Genomic DNA, 19,452 nt, shown 5'->3' on the forward strand with positions numbered 1-19,452 from the left:
TGGCTTAGAACATATATTAGAAAACCATTTGAGCAGCTTAACCATGTGCTTGAAAGCATTGGGGAAATAGTGAAGATGTATGGCATATAATACAGTGTTCATTCATAAAATAAATTTATGTGGATGTGTGGTATAGGTATAATGAAATCACTCTTTGTTCGTCTTAGGTAAACCGACTTTTAGTAAAATAAACTTTGTTTTCCGCAACCAGGCGACTTAACCATAGTTAACTTATTAACTTTAGATTAAAAGCTACATTTATTTATTTAGCTCTTACACATTCTGGCTGAAAGAATTTCTCTTAAATTTGATTTCGTTAAATTGCCTCGAAAATGATGTGCTGAACAATTTGCCAATCCAATTCCTGCCGAACTTAGAGCCACCCATGAGGAAAACTTGTCGATTGCCAGGCCCTGGCCGAGCTGAAATAAAACTTTCACATAATGGCTCCGAAAGTTCCACACCCCGGCGCAGTATTGAGCTCACCTCTTTGCTTTTGCCTGGCCCAAAACTTGTTCTTTTCGCCTGCCAAACAAATAGTTGGCCATAAGAAGTTGTTCAAATATTTATTTACTTTTTCAAGTTGCGAGCATATTTCTTTTTTCATTTTTTGGGAATCGTGTGTGTCGTCTATATTGTGTGCTCTTCTTGTCCGGATTGGGCAATGTTTATGTATAATTCCCTGGGCAAAGTTACCAGGTGGCAGTTGGTGTGGCTGCTGTTCCTTTTTGCGCTCTTACCAGACCAAACCAATAACAAATCCTTTCATTAGTTGCGTTAGACAAGTTAGTTAAAAAGTGCACTTTAGGCAAACAAATGCGTGTCTGCAAAGAAACGAAAAATTCAAAACAAAACCAAATTGAATGGGACAGGAGAAGAAATTAGGTAAGCCAATAACCCGGAGGAACTTAGTCGGTACTTCGTCTGATGCAAAACTTTTGTGGGCGCTACTGAACATAATGAAAGCATAACATTTAGTTAGCACTTGTGCATTCGCCATATAAACTGAACTTGTGCCCTACTTGTACCCACACCGGATAGACAACAACTTTTCATTAATAACTCAAAAATGTTTTGTCTTCACAAAGTTCACCTCACTCCTCGCAGTTCGGGATCAGGATGCTTCTTCGTTTCGTACGCAACTTTTATACTGCTGTGCTGAAAACAAATCAAAGGAGTTTCCGACAAAGTTACTCTTCCTCTTTTTCATTTTTCTGATGGGCACTGGGGTCTGTTGGAACAGACTGTGACAAACAATGACAACGGCAATGAGCAAGCCCAGGCATGACAATGGCAATTAAAGCTGCAGCTGCAGCTACGGGGAAACGGTCCAAAGTTGGTCCGTAAAAAGCATGGAAACAAGTATGGCAAATGGGTAAGAACTCTGGTAATAAAGGAAAATTATGATGATTTTCTATTTGGCATCGCGCTGAGCGAAATCGTTTGGCGCGAAAACAAAGAACCATAAAACCGGGTCGATTCTGCGAGTGAGTCCGACTTAGCACTTACCAGCGAGTATCGAAGGAGAAAGCGGAAAGAACTAAGTGGAAAAGAAATTAAATGACAGGAAAATATAAGTATTAAGCGATAACATTGTTTTCCTATCCCGAAAGCGAGCGTTAAGTGAAATCATTCACAGTCGAAGGAACTGGCGACACGATTAAAAATCCGCACAAAGGAGTGAACAAATGAAAAATGAAAAGTGGGTAAAACTTTTGAATGTCAATAAGTTGGAAGATCTAAAACTTTTAAGAAATGTGATTGAATCAAACGGATTAAGTTAAAAAATAAAGTCAGTCAATAAACTGAAAAACGATTCCTCGCTGGATAATACCTCTTATAATGCTAAAAATTAATTGATTAAATTGTTCTATATACAATACTTCTAATATACGAATATTTTATTATTTAAAAGGAGATTAAAGAGTATATAAAACCTTTTATTAAAGCTTATGCCACTAAATAGAGCCATATGCAACATTTTATTTCAAATTAAATGTTGAATCCTTTGATTTCAACTTTATTTAATCTCTCATCTCTTTGGCAAATTGGTGTATGAATGATTTTCCAGTTTCCTTTCAAAGCACCCGCATTTTCAATTTCCATTCTGGCAAGTGCTATAGTGCTCCAACTTCTTCTTGTCGTTCATTATCTGCTTTGTAATGTCTGTTTATTAACAATAACGTGTATAAAAAAGACTGCACGGACCAAGAAAAATGGCTGAGAAGAAAGCAAAGGAAATTCAAACGGCAAAGGGAAAGCGCAAATAATGTTTAAGCAATTTGTTGTCGTTTCGTTTCATTAAATGTCCATTCGCCCTCATTGACCAGATCCCCGGCGCCGTCTCCTGCCCATCCTCTACTAACTGACTACTAGACAGTACTCAGTATTTCCTATCTGGGCCGGGGGCTGTCATTATAATTTGCAAAAACTCGCTGGGAGAGCGAAAAAAATTAGCAATAAAATGAAAAGCAAAGTGAAATGGCCGCAGGAGCTGAATCTCCGCCAGAGTCGTGGCCACTTGTTGCCAGTGATTTCCTGCACTGATGGTCGGGCAGGGGCATCTGAGGATGCGGGGGCGTTTGGAGGCGACTGACGCTTCCTGGAGCTTGGTGCTTCCACTTGGCAGTGTCCGTACGAGAAATCAGTACTGCTCTGCCTTCCTGTCGTGGCAATCTATTTATACACTAGCAGAGGGTATTTCTAAAACTCAGAAGGAAAAACCCAACTTCAGATCAGCTACTCTTTTATAAATTAAGGATTAAACTGAAACAAAGTAAAAAGTCACATCAAAACCATAAAGTAAATGAATGTTCATAGGCGTCCACTTGATCAAAAGCTAGAAAACCAATATATATCTTGGACAAAAAATGAAGAGTGCTATTTCGTGCATATAATAATCATAAGGGTATTAGGACTTCAACTGCTTACTCCTAAAGTCTAGCTTTCGTTACCATCATTTTTTCGATGTTCTTTTTGTTTGTTGCTCTGTAAAAATTATTATTTTTATGCTGCCTGGCTGACTAGTCAAGTCGAGCATAGCGAGGAGCGGAGTGAAGTCGGGTCAGGTCGAGTCGAGTCTGTTGCCGTCTTCATGCCACTTGAATGACTCATTAAAAGTGATTTCATTTTAAAACATTTTCCTCGCTGCGGTCGCCGCTCCTGCCCCTGATCCTTCGGCTGCAGATACCCCTGCCCCACTTTCTTAGTCATTGTCGTTTTCTGCCGAGCTTAGCGCCTTATCAGCTGGCTGAGCCGCCTCTCATTTCCTCCGTCTTCAAGTTGGCCGTCATTTAATTTACTTTCGAGTTTACTTTTTTAATTCGCTTAGCTACTTTGACTGTGCGTGCTGTCGTAAATCCTTGAAAGAAAAAACGGAAGAGGGAGAAAAATGGACTTGTAGGGACAGGAATAGGATACTTGGCCCACGATAAGCGAGAGAGGCCAAGTTACTTTGCGTAATAAGATACGAAATTGCAATGTGCAGCGCAATACCGCTGCTTTCGTCAGCCTTCCCTGATTCCTTGTCTAATTCCCCAGATAAGCTGCATTATGCGCCACACCGGTGGCATAATATCCACATCTACAGCGCACTCCAAGTTTCGAGCTGGCCATGTTGCACATTCTCCTCATCGCAGCTGCATGTGGAAGTGGGCGCCCCATAAGCAGCGGCCTCCATGGTGGCCTCCAGAATGGACGGATGCACGTTCGGCCCTCAGGTGGATCTCCACCAGGTTGCATTATCAGAGCATTATTCTTAAAAATTAATCTAACCACGGAGGAACACATAATAGGAACAACAATATTTCGAAAATGTTTTTAAATATAAGCGTAATATTTCGAAAATGTTTCTAAATATATGAGTTCATTAGTTAGATGGTAAATATATATTGGAGTCTGAGGACTCATTTCCAAGACATGGTGAAAAGTAACAAATGAATACTACATATCAAATATTTACATAAGAAGGGTATAAATATGTGTAAATCATTTATGTATCTCCCGAAATAGGTTGCTTGCTGACACTACTCTATATATTTAAGTCCCACGACAGAACGAGGGTCTGGGGCCACCGTGCTCGTACTCCGGTGAACTCTGGTGAAGCCCCTGCGATTCGCTTTCATTAGAGTTGCAACAGCGAGCTGAGTGTGTGCTTCTGGGGTCTGGAATTGGTGGCAGCTGTGTGGGCGTTGCTGGTGGGCAATAAATTTCCATTTAGCCATGAACAACAACTAACGGCTTCTGCGACGACCAACTCAGTTCAGTTCAGCTCAGCTCAGCTCAACTCGACCCGATATCCGCGCAGGCCGCTGGGAAAGCGGTGAATGAGCGGGCACGGCCCAATGAAGCGTCACGTGGAAATGGTTATAATTGCATCCGCGCTACGCCCCTCCGCACTCCCCGCACCAAAGCCGCTCCGCCCCCTTTGTACACTCAGAACGAAATTTATAAATTGTCAATAATTTACTTGTTTTACTTTCAAAATCTTCCACTTTTGTAAGTCTTTTATTTCTTTAAACTTTGGACACCGTTTTAGTTTACGATCCCCAAATATATTTAAATAACAGCTTAAACCGGCTAATAGAGATCGAATTCGGGAATTCGCACCATGTTTCTCGTTGTGCAGCGAGTCCATCTTGCAACGCGAACTGTAGCTGCACGGGGCAATAATTTTGACGCTTGATTGATCAAAGCAGCAGCGCAGTAGTATCTGCATCCTCGTCCCGGACTGCTGTTGTTTTTATTGGCGAACCGGCCAAGTTACAGCACTTTTACACGCTCCTGTTTGTCCGACGGCTGCTGCTGCTTTTTTATGCTCTTATGCAGCGTTCAAAATTTTTATTTTTATTATGCGGCAGTCGAACCACTAGATACGGATAGCCTGGTAATCATCAGCCACCGGCTGCCTTAACAGCTGACGGACTGACGGACTGACTGAATGAATGACGGACTCGCAGAACGACAACCTGACTTGAGTGTGCAATAAATCAAATTTTAAGTCGCCGTTAAGCAAAGTTAAATTGCAGCCGGAAGCCCGGGAGAATAAACTAGCATGGCTTATCAATAGCTTTAGTCAGGCGAAAGGGAAGGCAAGCCATAAGAAAATTTTTTAACTCAACTGTCAGATGTGAGGGGTCTTTACACCCAAAATATGAAGTAATCGTATAAACTTTTCAAAGACACAACTACCTAAATTAATTGGAAAATGGCCGTTGTTTCAGCGTGTGTAGAAAACATTTTAGTACTTTTTGTTTCAGTATTAGTTTTATTTGTTCTGAAACTGATATGCGCAGCATTTACTGCCAGTGAAATCAAAAAAAAAATATACTGCACAATAATAATGTTAAAGCATAAATAAATGTAGTACTATTTGCCCGACATCTAAAAATATTTCAGCACTGTAGTACTTGTGCATCTAATTAAAAGTAATATGTTCCAGTATAGTGCACAAGCTTCAACCAAATAAATACATCATAAAATAAATTATTGTCCTTTAGCAAGCGCATATCAGTAATAATCAGATTATTTTCTCCTCTTAAATAAATGGTATTAAATTCTTACTTCTCTGCTCGACACCCAAAGTTAGCAGAGATAAGTATTAGTTCTATCTAGTTTGCATGCATACTCCGATGGATGTTGTCCTTGCATTAGAAAAAAGAGGACTTCGTTTCAATTTGCCCACACTTCATGTGTGCCTGACCTAATCTCCATTGCATCCCTGATGAAAATTCCATCTCATGGTTGGATTTCTTGTGGCACAATTATGAATGCCACTTGCTAGTGCATAACAATGACCGGACCATTTCGTCCGAGATCCAAGCTCGAAGCTCCACTCACCAATCAATCCGATTTTCCTTCGCCCATCCCAGGGGCCAACAACAATCTCGCAATCCCCCCCGATTGTTATCTGTAGACCCATGTCTGTGTGCTATCGTATAGATACATGTTTGAATTGGGGACGCCCTTTTTTGGACTCCCCCGAACGACCTGGAACGCTCGATCTGCTATTCCATTTTTCGGTCCCGGGCCCATTTCACGTTCCTCCTGTGTGTAGCCCAGTTTCGGTTACAGTTCGAAAACAAAGCCACTGGGCAATAGTGCCAAACAAAGTGCACGTATCTGCAAGATACACGAACGAAAGCCCCGCAGAAATGTGGGGACTGGGGCAAGAGGAGGCGTGGGTGTCGGCAAGGAACCCGGCATGGATTTCGACTTAGGCAAATGCTGCTAATAAAACAATTATGCACTACACAAAGCAGGACAGCCCAGAAACGGAGACAATGCCAAAGTCTTTTTGTTAGTGATGAACTCATTCTGCAGTGTGGGAACCCAGATACAATTTTGAGGATCGCGTGAACCTACAAGTGTGCAAGGAGCACGAATATCTTTCGTTTCAAGAACTTAATAATAATAATAGTACAATATTACAGAGTCTTCAATGCCATACATTTCAAAAGTATAGTATATTAGATACAGAGTCGGTGCTACAGCGATCAGAAAATATTTATACTCGTATAGTTAAAAGGATTTTAATCCGAGTCGAGCCCGTTTTCTAGCTTTTGCAGTAAGGATTAACTACTAGGCTAGTAATTGCGATGAAGAATACTTATTTGTACCTGTTATATTTGTTTTCAAAGTATTTAGTATTCCGAATTTTCAGTGTTCCTTCATTATTATACCCGTTACTCGTAGAGTAAAGGGTATACTAGATTTGTTGAAAAGTATGTAACAGGCAGAAGGAAGCGTTTCCGACCATATAAAGTATATATATTCTTGATCAGGATCAATAGCCGAGTCGATTTGGCCATGTCCGTCTGTCCGTCCGTCTGTCCGTCTGTCCGTCTGTCCGTCTGTCCGTCCGTCTGTCCGTCTGTCTGTCCGTATGAACGTCGAGATCTCAGGAACTACAAAAGCTAGAAAGTTGAGACTAAGCATACAGACTCCAGGGACATAGACGCAGCGCAAGTTTGTCGAATCATGCTGCCACGCCCACTCTAACGCCCACAAACCGCCCAAAACTGCCACGCCCACACTTTTGAAAAATGTTTTAATATTTTTTCATTTCTGTATTGGTGTTGTAAATTTGTATCGATTTGTCAAAAAACTTTTTGCCACGCCCACTCTAACGCCCACAAACCGCCCAAAGCTGCCACGCCCACACTTTTGAAAAATGTTTTAATATTTTTTCATTTCTGTATTGGTGTTGTAAATTTCTATCGATTTGCCAAAAAACTTTTTGCCACGCCCACAAACCGCCAAAAACTGTCAGTGTTGAAGACCTCCTTCGCACTTCCACAAGCTGAGTAACGGGTATCATATAGTCGGGGAACTCGACTGTAGCGTTCTCTCTTGTTTTGATTTAAATCGCGTGGCCAGCCATCAAGCCATTCACGCGACCATCTCTGGTGTGCCCAGCTCCACAGCTCCACATTAGACGCAGTGCATCATTGTTGGCTGTTGCTACGGCCGTTGCTTTTGGCGCTTCCGAGCGAGACCATTGTCCGCCCGTCGGCGGTGGCCTGTAACTGTAACTAGGCGAAAGCCGGGTGCATATGTGTTAGTAGCAGTGCCAGTGCTGGGCATGAAAACTATGCCAAACAATGGCGCCTCAATGCCAGAGTCCGGGCCAGAACCTGAATCTGAATCTGAATCTGAAACCGAAGTGGAGTTTTCGGAAACTCTGGGTCGCTAGAGGAGGAGACAATGCACATTGCATATGCACTACATGTTTGGGGGAAGTATCGGGAAGTATCTGTCTGGGGCTTGTAGCTGGAAGCTTTTGGCCGCCGCGCATAAGTTATAGGCCAGAAACAATGGCAGACAAGTTGGGCTGCAAAAAGCAGAACCGAAAAATTCGTTGTAATGAAACTTGTTCGCTGCTGTTTTGTTGTCATCGCTGTTGCCGTCGTCCTGATGCTGCTGCTGCTGCATGTATCTTTTAGATAATCTTCATTTCTCGTTTGCGGCTAATGGCCTGGCACAGTGGACTCGCACTCAAGGATATCGCCGCCTGCCGGAGTCATGCTTTATGGCCACTATCTCGGGCTCGAGCTCATTCCTCACCACATAATGCACTCGAAAAAATGTCTGCAAATTAATCTTTGAGGCATAACAAAAAGAGAACACGCTATAGTCGAGATCATTGTCGACTATCGGATAGAGGTAGGGGTGTCACTTACAACAGAACTTCATTTTAATGTAAACTTTCGTATGTTATGATATATATTGTACAAAGATTCGCTCGTGGCCTTTTGTAACCCCATATTGCAGTGAAATGCTGTAGTTTTAAAGGAATAATTTCAAAAACCTCACAATCTGTAATAATAAAAATAAAAAAATATATATACGAGGCGGCTTACACAATTTTTCTCGGTGCACTCATCTGCTGACTATTCCGCTCCTTCGACGTCTCCTTCCGCCGCATCTTTCTTTTGCTTCGCCTCAAAATGGGACACGTTGTGGTCTGTGTGTTGATGAGTGCGCCCCGGCTAAGTGAGGACTAAAAACTGAGCACCCAGGACCAGCATCATATCATCATGGCCTGCATTTCGGGCCTGGACTTGCCTTTTTGCGGCAACACAGTGACGCACGCACACATGTGCATATTAAGAGATACTCAAAATGAGATAGAAAGATACATTTGGACTTCCTACCATTTTGGCTGCTTTGTTTGATGGGCGGCGCACACGAGGACCGAGATTGAGAATGAGAATGAGAATGAGAACGGGGAAGGGGATGGGGAAGGAGAAGGGAAAGGGGAACTGTGATTCCCTGGCCAGCTTCCTGGGACCCAAAGAAAAGAAGCAGGAAAGATTCCCCGGGACTGGGTCGCCTCTTAGGCTTGGCAGAAAGATTTGTGCCACACTGAAACTCGAGATATTCGCCCTGATATTAATACAAAAGGCCGTACCCAAGGAGCGGCCTCGCCCAGTCCCAATTTTACCCGAACAGTTAGCCGCAAACGCATCTCGGATCTTCCCGCTCTTGGTCGCGTGGGCGTCTTCCCAAGCAGATTGCCTTTTTTGGCGGCCAGGCGAGGAAGAGATAGAGCGGCTGGAATGCTGCCGAGGTTCATAATTTTCATGAATTAGCTCTGGCCCAAAAGTGAGAGAGTATGTATTTTTTATGGCTTTGCAAGAGGATTGTTGGCCTGCTTACACATGGATAAGTGTGGTTTGAATTGGTAGTTTTGAACGAATTTGTTGTACCCTAATAATAATATTACATACTTCTTAGAAATATATAAATGGCACACATTTATGTATTGCAATTTAATCAACAAATGAGGGCTTGACTCTATATTATTATATAAATGGAAATAAACTTTTTAAACGATTGACACTTTAAATCACTTTAACCCACTTTGTTTTAGCTAATTTAAATTATGTTTTGAAGTCTTTTTTTTTGAAAACTCTAGTCTAGACTCAGTTGTCAGTTGGGGGCATGTGCAATTAACAGATTTATCAAATGCAGTGCTTTAGCCGCAGCATTAACATTCAATTCCATTACCTGTCCTGCATTAAAAATGTATTTAATTAAAATTTAAATGTGCGACTGCCGCAAATTAAATAAACAATTTTTAATTGAGCCAGGAAAAAAGCTTAAGCAAATATTGAAAAAACGAAAAATCCATGAAACACAATGAGCACACCATTGTTGGGCACATGAGTGTATAATAAATATGCAAGTACATACAAACATACATATTGGCCTGCTTTTCCACTTTCTGTCAATAAACCAATTACAACAAGAACAGCAATCGCCGAGGAGCAACAATGGTAATAACATGCCCGACATGCGTGCAACGAAATGCAATTAAAAAATATGTTTTTTAATTGGTATCCGCCTTTCACCCACCTGCCGTGACATTAATTTGTGTTAGCCACCAACACCAAAACGAACACCACGAGCAATTCTGGAGTCCAAGAAATGCGAAATTCGAGACTGGCCGACATATTTGGGTTCCAGCTGAAAGTTCTTTAGCCTTTGGTGAAGCGAAATTTTTGGAGTAATTTGAGCCGCATATTTATCATAAAATTCATGGGGGGCTCGGTGTCATTATCGTTGTCACATCCACTCGACTGGCGCCTTTTATATCAAAGTCAAATGTGAAACCATAAATGAAACAAAAATGTTGAAATAAAATAAAATTGAAGACGCTCGAATTTGATGTAAGAAACATGGAATGCACTCTTTTCGTTGGTATACATTTCCACAAACTGAAGAAGCTGAAAATATTAATATTAAAGATGCAAAAGTTTGGGGGGAGTGAATTTGGGGGTTGCATTTAAATTAGCTTTAAGGAAGCCAAAAGTGCTGAAATAACGGGTATGGTTTTTTAATATGTAAGCTTTTGGGCTTTGGGACTTTTACATATTTTAAGGGATGAACAAGAAGTTTAAGAAAGTTGGTAAAGCTGGAAGCTACTTTTAATAGATTTTCGAAGCATATTTACCGCTGTGTCAACATTTCGACTTTTCTCTATATATTAATGTCTAGTCTTAAAAGCACTTCAATTGAAAACAAGTTAAAGTTACCTAGAAATATAGTTTGTGTATTTATGTTTTCCTCCGTTAATGTAAAGCAGTAAACATAACAAGCGATAATCATTGAAGTATCTCAGACTACCAAGATGCAAGATCTCCGCAGACTTTCTGCTGACCAGACGTCACAGTAGCTTAGAAGCCACATTGCCAATTATCCCAACAATTTCGTGGACTGATTTGGGTAAATTCTGAGGGCATTTCTGCGCCCACTCAACACCAGTCACAATCCCAGAAAAATGTATTCGATCCAGTGGAGACCGAGGGACCTTGGCTTGATTAGAATCCAAGTGGCCGGGGGCGAGTGCTGGCTGCCTGGGCCGTAAACTATTTGGGCTTGGATGGGGGACGGGGGACGGGGACCCAAAGTCATCTTCATCTGCGGCCCCATTTCACTTTGACCCTTTTGGCCTCAGCCTGTCCCACTCCCACTTTTTGGCTCATCCGCCGACTGGTCACATCCACTTTTGGCCCGACGCAGAGCTCCCATCATGGCCAAACATTCGAACATTACCAAACATTACAATCCCCAGCAGCAGCTGCCGAATCGGTGGGTAAAGTGGGGCGGTGAGGCGGCAGGGACCGCGTCATTCATTCGGCATGCAAATGCGCAGATCGAACTGATAACATCATGCCATATACGTCGTCCCCATTGGGGGAACTCTGCGAGGGGGATGAATATTCGCGCATAGTTTGGCTTTTTTCAGCTTTTTAGTGGGCATTTCGGTTGCTTGTGGAGCATGCTGTATGTATTACGCCTTGTTTTCCGTATTGGAAGATGTGAGCTGGCATTTGACGGCAAAGGTAAAGAACGGCTGTACATCGGATCTTAGAACTTGTCTTCAAGGTTAACTGTTTGTTATCAACTCAAAATTATTTTCGATTGAGTCCTTTCGCAGAAATCCCTTTCTTATGATAATAATCCTTGGAAGTTGTTAATTTGTTGGTTCCCACTTACCACCACTAAAAATGGGCATTTATGATAAATAATGGGTACTCCCGCGTCGAATACCGCACTTCCGGCCTGTTCATTTCTCCATTTGGGGGCAAATAACACACGGCGAGATGGCCGGGCTTTCTCGCCTAGTCAGAAGCGGCAACAATGTGGTAGACAAAGTTTTGGCAGAACACAGATAGCTTCGCAAATTAAATTGCGCCGACAGCACGGGAGTGCAAGCGGCGGGCCGGATAGGGGAAACTACCAGACAGAATGAGGTCATCATCGGACGACGACGACGACGATGGCGGCGCTTCAGAACCAGAAAGAGCCAATAGGCCAAAAAAGAAGCAATGTGGAGGCAAAAAAGGCAGCAGAAAATAGTGGCAACATGCAGCCATCAAAAGCAGCAACAGCAACTGTGCATGTGTGGCAAATGCAACACTTTCGCTAGCAACCCGCCAACCGACTAACTCTGTAATGTATTGTTGTCTGCCTACGCGAAAGTTCCACCGACGACCCCTGACCCTCAACCCATTCACCCCTTCACCCCCGAAAAGGGCAGGGGGTCGAAGGCGGCGCCACCGCTAAGTGCAACTTTTGACTTTTGCCGGGCAACGTGCAAAATGCGTGCTTGTTACACATCACGTGTGCGAAAAACCCAATGCCAGCCGTACTGCACTGGGAAAAAAAACCAACTTGATCTGTTTAAATTTCTTCAAAAGTGTAATACAGTATAATTAGTTGCTAGAACTTAGTTGCAGCTGAAATCTCAGCAAAGAACAGTTTAGTTCTTCTTGATAAAATGAGCTCAGTCAGTTTTATTGACCTTACATACACACTCATGGGAATATTTATCCATCATTTTTCGGCATGTACAATCGCCCGCACTATGTTAAACCCACTCGCGAGACGCATAAAGTTTGGTTATAAAAATGTTAACAACTCTGTCAACGACATGTCGACGAGCTCGACGTGCATCAGCTGCAGCAAATACTTGCAGCAGCATGAGGGGCGCAGCAGCAGCACTTGCAACGCGGCAGCAACAACCACCGATCGCCGGCGAACTAATAAAGTCTTGAGTAAGTTGCATCAGCTATGCAAACTCGCACACACAACCCACATCACCCACTTACTCACACATAAGAATACTTTTCCCCGCACACACATGTACTCCTATAAACTCGCATTTTTATGGCGACTTTTCGGAAAATGAATTTTTGATCAACTGCAGCAAAGTTCAACCGAACTGAGGCACACACACACACGCGCACTGTGGGTCAGGCACGCATACACTTGAACAGTGGGAGCTTTCTTTTTGTATGCCAGAATTTCAAATTTTGGGGTGGAATCGAAAGACAATGGATAGTAATAGGGGAGCAGAAAGAAATCATAAGCGTGCCGAAAAACTCCGATGAATGTGATTAGGAATAATAAAGGTATTTTTATTTGAATAATATGTAGTTAATGTGTTTAAATGCGCCACAAATCAAATATATATTAAGATCTATACTTATATTTTAAAATAGACAGCATGTGTGCAAACCTCTTTAAAATAAGTACATGGCGTTGGACCTTCCTGCCAACTGGCGGTCATAAATAAAACCCTTCTTTCTTGTCCCCTTCCGCTCCTCGTACTGCCAACGCATCCTTTTACCCATCCCCCACCCAATTAACCATCCCACTTTGAGCTCCTTTGCCCCAAACACCCACTAACACCTCCCCATTGGCTTATAAACTATATTTCCGCCGCATACCCACATATGCACAGAGGAAAAGGACGAAGGGGGCGGGCGCCGAAGAGCCAAAGTGGCAAAGAGAGGGCCAGAGTGCAAAGAAGCCACTGACAGACCTCCGGAGCATTTGCCATCATCAAAGCGAAAAGGCGCCGCTCCACTCTGACCCACTCTTCTTTTTCTCAGTGCACTTAGATAAAATGTACCTTCCATGTCACACTTGATGGAAAAAGGATAGATATCTTGAAGTTGGTTTTATTTCTATACAACTGTGAGTAATAATAAATAGTAAAAATATAACCTAATGTTTTTAGTTGAACTATTTCGTAGGTAAGATAACATTTTTCAATTGATTTGTAAATGTTTATCCCGAAAGATGGCCATTGAAATGTATTGCAATTATTTCTCTGTGTGACCACCTCAAACTCATATTGGTCGGTGGTTACTTTAGCCATTTGCCTTACGGCAACTTATTTTTGTTGTTGGTGCCTGGTGCCGCTGATGTGGCTGCTGCTAGTTGCCACTGCTGCTGAGCTTGATGCGGTCCTGTAGCAACTTCGGGAAGGACAAACGTCGGGGAGCCAGCCCATCAACTTTGCTTTCCATTACAATTACACATGCCACACTCTCTCTGAATAGCACACACGCACACAGGGACAATTGTCGCCCTCGGTGACCCCAAGTGACGCACCAAAAAAAATTGCGTCGAAAATGATTGTAGAATGGCATTCAGAACTAGCGAGACTTCAACACCCTTACTATGCATTGTTAGGTGGTTGGTATCTTATAGTGCATCACTTGTAACATAACTATCCCTAGAATCACGATGAAGAAAAGGGACTTCGAATGGATTGATAGAACATTGGAAGTCTCAGCATCTGTTTACTGTAGCACAAACGTTTTCCGAAAGTAAGGGTACCCACTGCTAGAGTACGTACCGAAAGTAGAAACGTTGTAAATTCATAAAATTTGCTGTTTGATGCGTTTTCAAGTAAATTGAGTTCCAACCCTCGAACGAAGTGAAATGAAATAAAAACCGCACAGACACCGAAAAGGAGGTCGAGGTGGCAAGTGGGCAAGGGGGCAAGGGCGCTTCGAGCCCCAAGTCGAGAGACAAGAGACGAGACGGCGACGCATGCCGCATGTTAAATGTCATTTTTATGGCGCTTTGATTATATTTTCTATTATCGAAGACATTCGGGCTTCACATCCCTTAAAGCAGATGAGACGCACCCTCAACCACTCTTTTGCAGGCATACATGCTCGGAGAGGAGCTTTTCCTTAATCTCTGGAAAATTGGGATTGGGGAGGGGTTTGGCGCATGTGAAATCAAATTAAATTCAATAGTATAATCGTAATAATATCATAATCAATGCTAAATTATGTGGACCAGCCAACACGGCGTATGCATAATTTTGCGCAGGCCAAGGGAATGCGAGTACTCTGTCGCACTCAATGTAATCGCTTCGAGTGATGGTGATGTGATGGACACATTGATGGATTCTATCCTGTTGTCCTGATGTCCTGATGTCCTGTTGTCCTGTTGTTCTGCATACATCGATGTTCGGGCATGTCTTTATGTTCAATATATTTATGTGTGTGTGTGACTGCGTATGCATGTGTATCAAGGAGCCATCAAATTTTTGCATAACAAATCAATGTGAAATATTAAAATGCATTTGCCACACAACAAGACAACGACGATGAACAAACGAGAGCAGCAATAAATAACTAAAGTACGTGTTTAAATTTTGAGGGGGTGTTTGGACAACACAGTCCAAGGCAAATACGAATGCAAATGTTGCTGGCATGTGTGTACTTCATTTGTTTGCCACTTTGTTTGCCGGCCTCCTGTATTAATTATGACTTTGGCCAGCACGTCGCTCTGCGTCTTTGGCCAATGCCGATTCTTTGGCCAGCCACTTATCAATGTTTCAGGCCAAGATTTTGGTATTTCCGAACCGCCTCCGGGAACAAGGATTGGCCATGACGTTAATCTGAAAACATCATCAAATATGAAAGGCTCTAAGCTCTTAAGCGCAAACTAATAAATACACACACTTGGCTGAACTCCGAAGGCGTGTGTGCAAATGTGTGCAGTTGTGTAAACTTGACTTTGTTTGTTCTTCCAGGCACATCATTGAAATTATAATATTAAAATCATTTCCGTAAGGATAAGTCATAAATATGACTTTGACTGCAACGCCCTTTGGCAGTGGACGAAAATCAATTAATACTTATTTTTACTGCTAAAAATTCGGATTGAAGATCTCACAATTCAATTCACTACTTCAACAGAAAGTGGTGTTAGCAAGTTGAGCCAAGAACAAGACAAAAATGTTGAAACATATCCTAACATTCTTCACCACAAAGCACACAAAAATTCTATTTGACATTACGGCTGAAGACAAACAGAGGCTCGCATTGCGCAAAAATAAGAAGATTGTCTTTATTTCTAGCAGGGATTACAAATGCAATTCATTTGTTTGAATTTAAATCTGTTTGCTGTGTGACACTCTATCTATTTACAAAGGCCGAAATAAAAATAAACAAATAGGTGAACAGCAAAGCACAATCAAATGTGAAAGCCTGGCTGAGATTGCAAGATATCAATCCAAGAAATTTGCCGATTTCCTTTAATTTATACACATATTGATTGCCCTAAAAGATGTTCGGTTTTCGCCAAAAGAACAAAAACATTGAGATAAAAATACAGTGAGCGAAGGAGATTGCGGTGGTGAAGACAAGCCAAAGCACTTTTCCAGCTAACCCAATCACAGTAGCAATAAATCTGGCACACACTCAGCACTCGCAATATAAAAAATACATAGAAGGTACACTGAAAAAACCCGACCTGTACCTCTGTACAAATAGAAGGCCGATAGCATATATTTCCGATTTCTGATTGAGGCGCATCCAATTGGGGCTTTGTGAGAACATAGCGATGATTAGGCGCTTTTTAAAATATTTCTCCATTGGTTTCTCAATTGTTTTCTGTGTACATCCATGAAAAACCAGAGTTTTTTAGGTGTCTGTGCATTTTGGACGAGTGGCACTTGGGCGGCCAAGGGCCAAGGACTCTCAAGTGACGGGAATAATCCGCTTGGCGCTTAAATGCAAACAAGTGTAGTTCTGTGTATGTAAATACTAATAGATGATTATGTAGTTGAGCAAACACCAACAAACACCCACAAACACCCAACTAACGGCAACAACATCGGTCACACATAGTTACATGTACACAAAGTGCACTCAACCGGGGAAAGCTCCATTTGTAGTTACGTTGTTGGCTTGTGGGGCGGATTTGTTGCCTTGAGGTCATTATATTGAAAACAGCAGTTGCCCAAAATGGTCCCAAAAGCTTTTGTATGACAATTCCCCCGACTGCCGGGGGCGGAGGTCACCGGTCTGCAGTTGGGTTTGGTGCATTACATGCTTCAATTACATCAGCAGCGACGGGAACTGCTCCAAATTCGAATGTGAAACATGGAAAAAGTTATACAAAACATGGTAATGTATGTCATTGACTAAATGACAAATTACTTGACGGTTTTTCTATTCTCGCACAATTTACTGCTGGGAACTGGGTGTAACTGCAGACAGCCAAATGTGTAGATTGCACAAGGTCTAACGAACTATTCATATAATATATGTACATATATAACTAAATAGGCTGTTGTACAATAGAACATCTTAGTAATGCATATAATTCTTTAAAGTGAGACCCCAATGCCAACACATCTTTGTATATACTAATCAAAATGTATGTTTATGTTTCCTAAAATCTTGTTTTTAGTAAAGCATTTTGGGCTTTAGGCTTTACTGCCTTATAGCTAGTTTGTATAGTCAGTTTTAATGACCGGAAATGCTTCCAAAAAATGTTGCACTCCTGTGCGTTCAGCCGACTTTGTGTGTGCTCGAGTTTTTGACTTAAAACACAAAGCGATTGTGATTTCTATGCACTTCAAAATCACGCCATCAACACACACGCACTCGAGAGGCACAAAGCTGTCAAAGACAAAATTACAAATGCTAACCAAAAATGGAAAATAAAAATTGAAAGGCGCAAGCAAATATAAAAAGCGAAACATCAACTCAAAGCCGCTCAAATGTTATTGACTCCTGTGGCCCAACAACAGCGATAGCAAAGCAAAAGAGTTGAAGCGCTCCTTGTGCCGCCGAGGTTATTGAGTGGTGATTGACCTGTCCCGCCCCCGAAATCGGTCAGGTTTATAGTAAGTCCAACTGCGCACAGAGGTATGCTACAGCTTTCAGATAGCGCGTAGTGGAAAGAAGCGAGTTTTTAAATATAACAACCTTTATAAGTTCCTGTTGCAGTATTTAAAATTTATATTTTTAAACTATAAGGAACCATACGGCTTTTGTTGTAAGCCCCATCGAAAGGGTCAACAGAAGTGGGTTTTAAATGTGAGTCCAGACAAAGATCAACCCGTGTGCTCACTCCGCTCTGTGTTGATAACGCCAAATCCTCGCCATTCGACGACGCCCCTTTGGCACCCCATAATCATCATTATCGCCATCAGGGCGAACAACTTCATCGGCTTCTGAGCATCGGAGACGCCACAAAAGGTTATCTCCGTGTCAATTTATATTTGTTAGACGGGCCATTATATTTATGGTTAATGTCCCTGCTCGTGTGTGCAGCTGCATATGTGTTCTGCGATGTAGTTAGCATGTTTTCCTATGAATAATAAATACGTTTTGGTAATCGTAAACGTTGCCGCTGCACTTTTGACCCCGAGATGCTTTTCGAGCCATAAAAATTACTTTTCTATCCGTGGCAAAGCGCTCTTACACTGCGAAAAAAACAAGAAGCAAACTACAAAATCGGCAGACGTGCAGAGTATCCACTATATTTTTAGAGTACCAAACAACTGCACACAATCTATATATATGGTATATACATACATACATATATATAATAAATAAAAATGGTATATACATATATAGTATTCTCATTTTTCCTGTGTACCTGAGACATCAGCATAGAATGTATACAATTAACCACATTCAATGCACGAATTTTTACATTTAGATATGAATACACCACTTAGTTTTCTACTGTGTACTTGTCTGCGCTATCAGTTTGGCTGGCAGGGCGTGAACAATTTTATTACTTCGATTACTTCGACCTCCGCACGTACATAGGTCGAATTTGCTATGAGTCCTCGCCATAATCCATTTCATTCACTTCAGCCCAGACTAGTTTGGCTCTGCGGCAAGGCCAGACTCATTTGGTTAATGTCTCAGTTCGTTTCGGAGCCAGTAAGTATGCCTTAATTATTTGCATAACTCATAAGGGACGAAGGCTGCGGGCAGGACGCAGGACACTCGCCGCAGAATTGATTGATGACTCCAGGATCGGTTCTTCGGTCCTGAAAGAGTTGGGCACGAGGACAATTCAATTGGTTTGGGGGACAGTCATTAATGTGATGGGCATATTAACTTCAGGCAAATTAGACCCAAAACGGGCTGACTGGGGGAAATTAATTATTTTAAAAACTTTTCCCCCTTCGAAGGGGATGGCTTTTAAATTTATAAAAAGCGCATTCTGTGGTTATCAGACTTCCCACCTCAAATATTGTCGACCGAAAAAGCCACAACGTTGCATAATTTCTATGTGGTGGGCAGTACGATATGCGAGTATTTAAAGAATACAATTTATTTATTTGCATAATTTCTTGTGCTTGTTTATCTTGTTTTAATTTAACATTTTTCTATATTGCGCATTAATTATAAAGTGTATTAATTATGATGTTATAATTTGGGACGACTTGTTGTTTCATGTTTAGCTGAAGTGAGGCATTTAATATTTATTGGCAGACTCTCAGTTTTGCTTTAAAAGGGAAAATGCCTTAAATAAAAGTATTTCAAGCAACAATGCCAGGCTTCTTGAAATGAGATACTTATCATAAACAATAAAATAAAAATTTGAAAACCTTTGCTGTCGCCTTAAAGAGTAAACCCTATATTAAGCGATCCTAATGCCCCAGAACAGCGAGGCTCATGAACTGGGCCTAGGCTAATGGCTCCACCACCCACTCCACTGACCTAATGGGCATCGTATCTGCGGCTAGATTTCACTCACCTCTGCCTCTGATCCGCTCCCCGTGTTCTCCGTTTCCACCTTCCACCTGGAACCCGGAGCGAAGCACAAAAGCCGCCACACAATGGCCCGAATATCGAACTCAGCTTGCATTTGGGCAATGCCACC

General features: G+C 41.9%; 1 long non-coding RNA gene across 1 annotated transcript; it reads right to left on the reverse strand.

Annotated features, from left to right (window-relative positions):
• Positions 1-245: 245 nt before the first annotated feature.
• Positions 246-1,963, reverse strand: LOC26536411. The gene is made up of 3 exons (XR_001454169.3): positions 1,510-1,963; positions 487-824; positions 246-422 (listed from the first exon to the last, which is right to left on the reverse strand). It is a non-coding gene; the product is annotated as an uncharacterized LOC26536411 (long non-coding RNA).
• Positions 1,964-19,452: the final 17,489 nt, after the last annotated feature.

The sequence above is a fragment of the Drosophila yakuba genome, chromosome 2R (genome assembly GCF_016746365.2).
Source record: "Drosophila yakuba strain Tai18E2 chromosome 2R, Prin_Dyak_Tai18E2_2.1, whole genome shotgun sequence".
Lineage (NCBI taxonomy): Eukaryota > Metazoa > Arthropoda > Insecta > Diptera > Drosophilidae > Drosophila > Drosophila yakuba.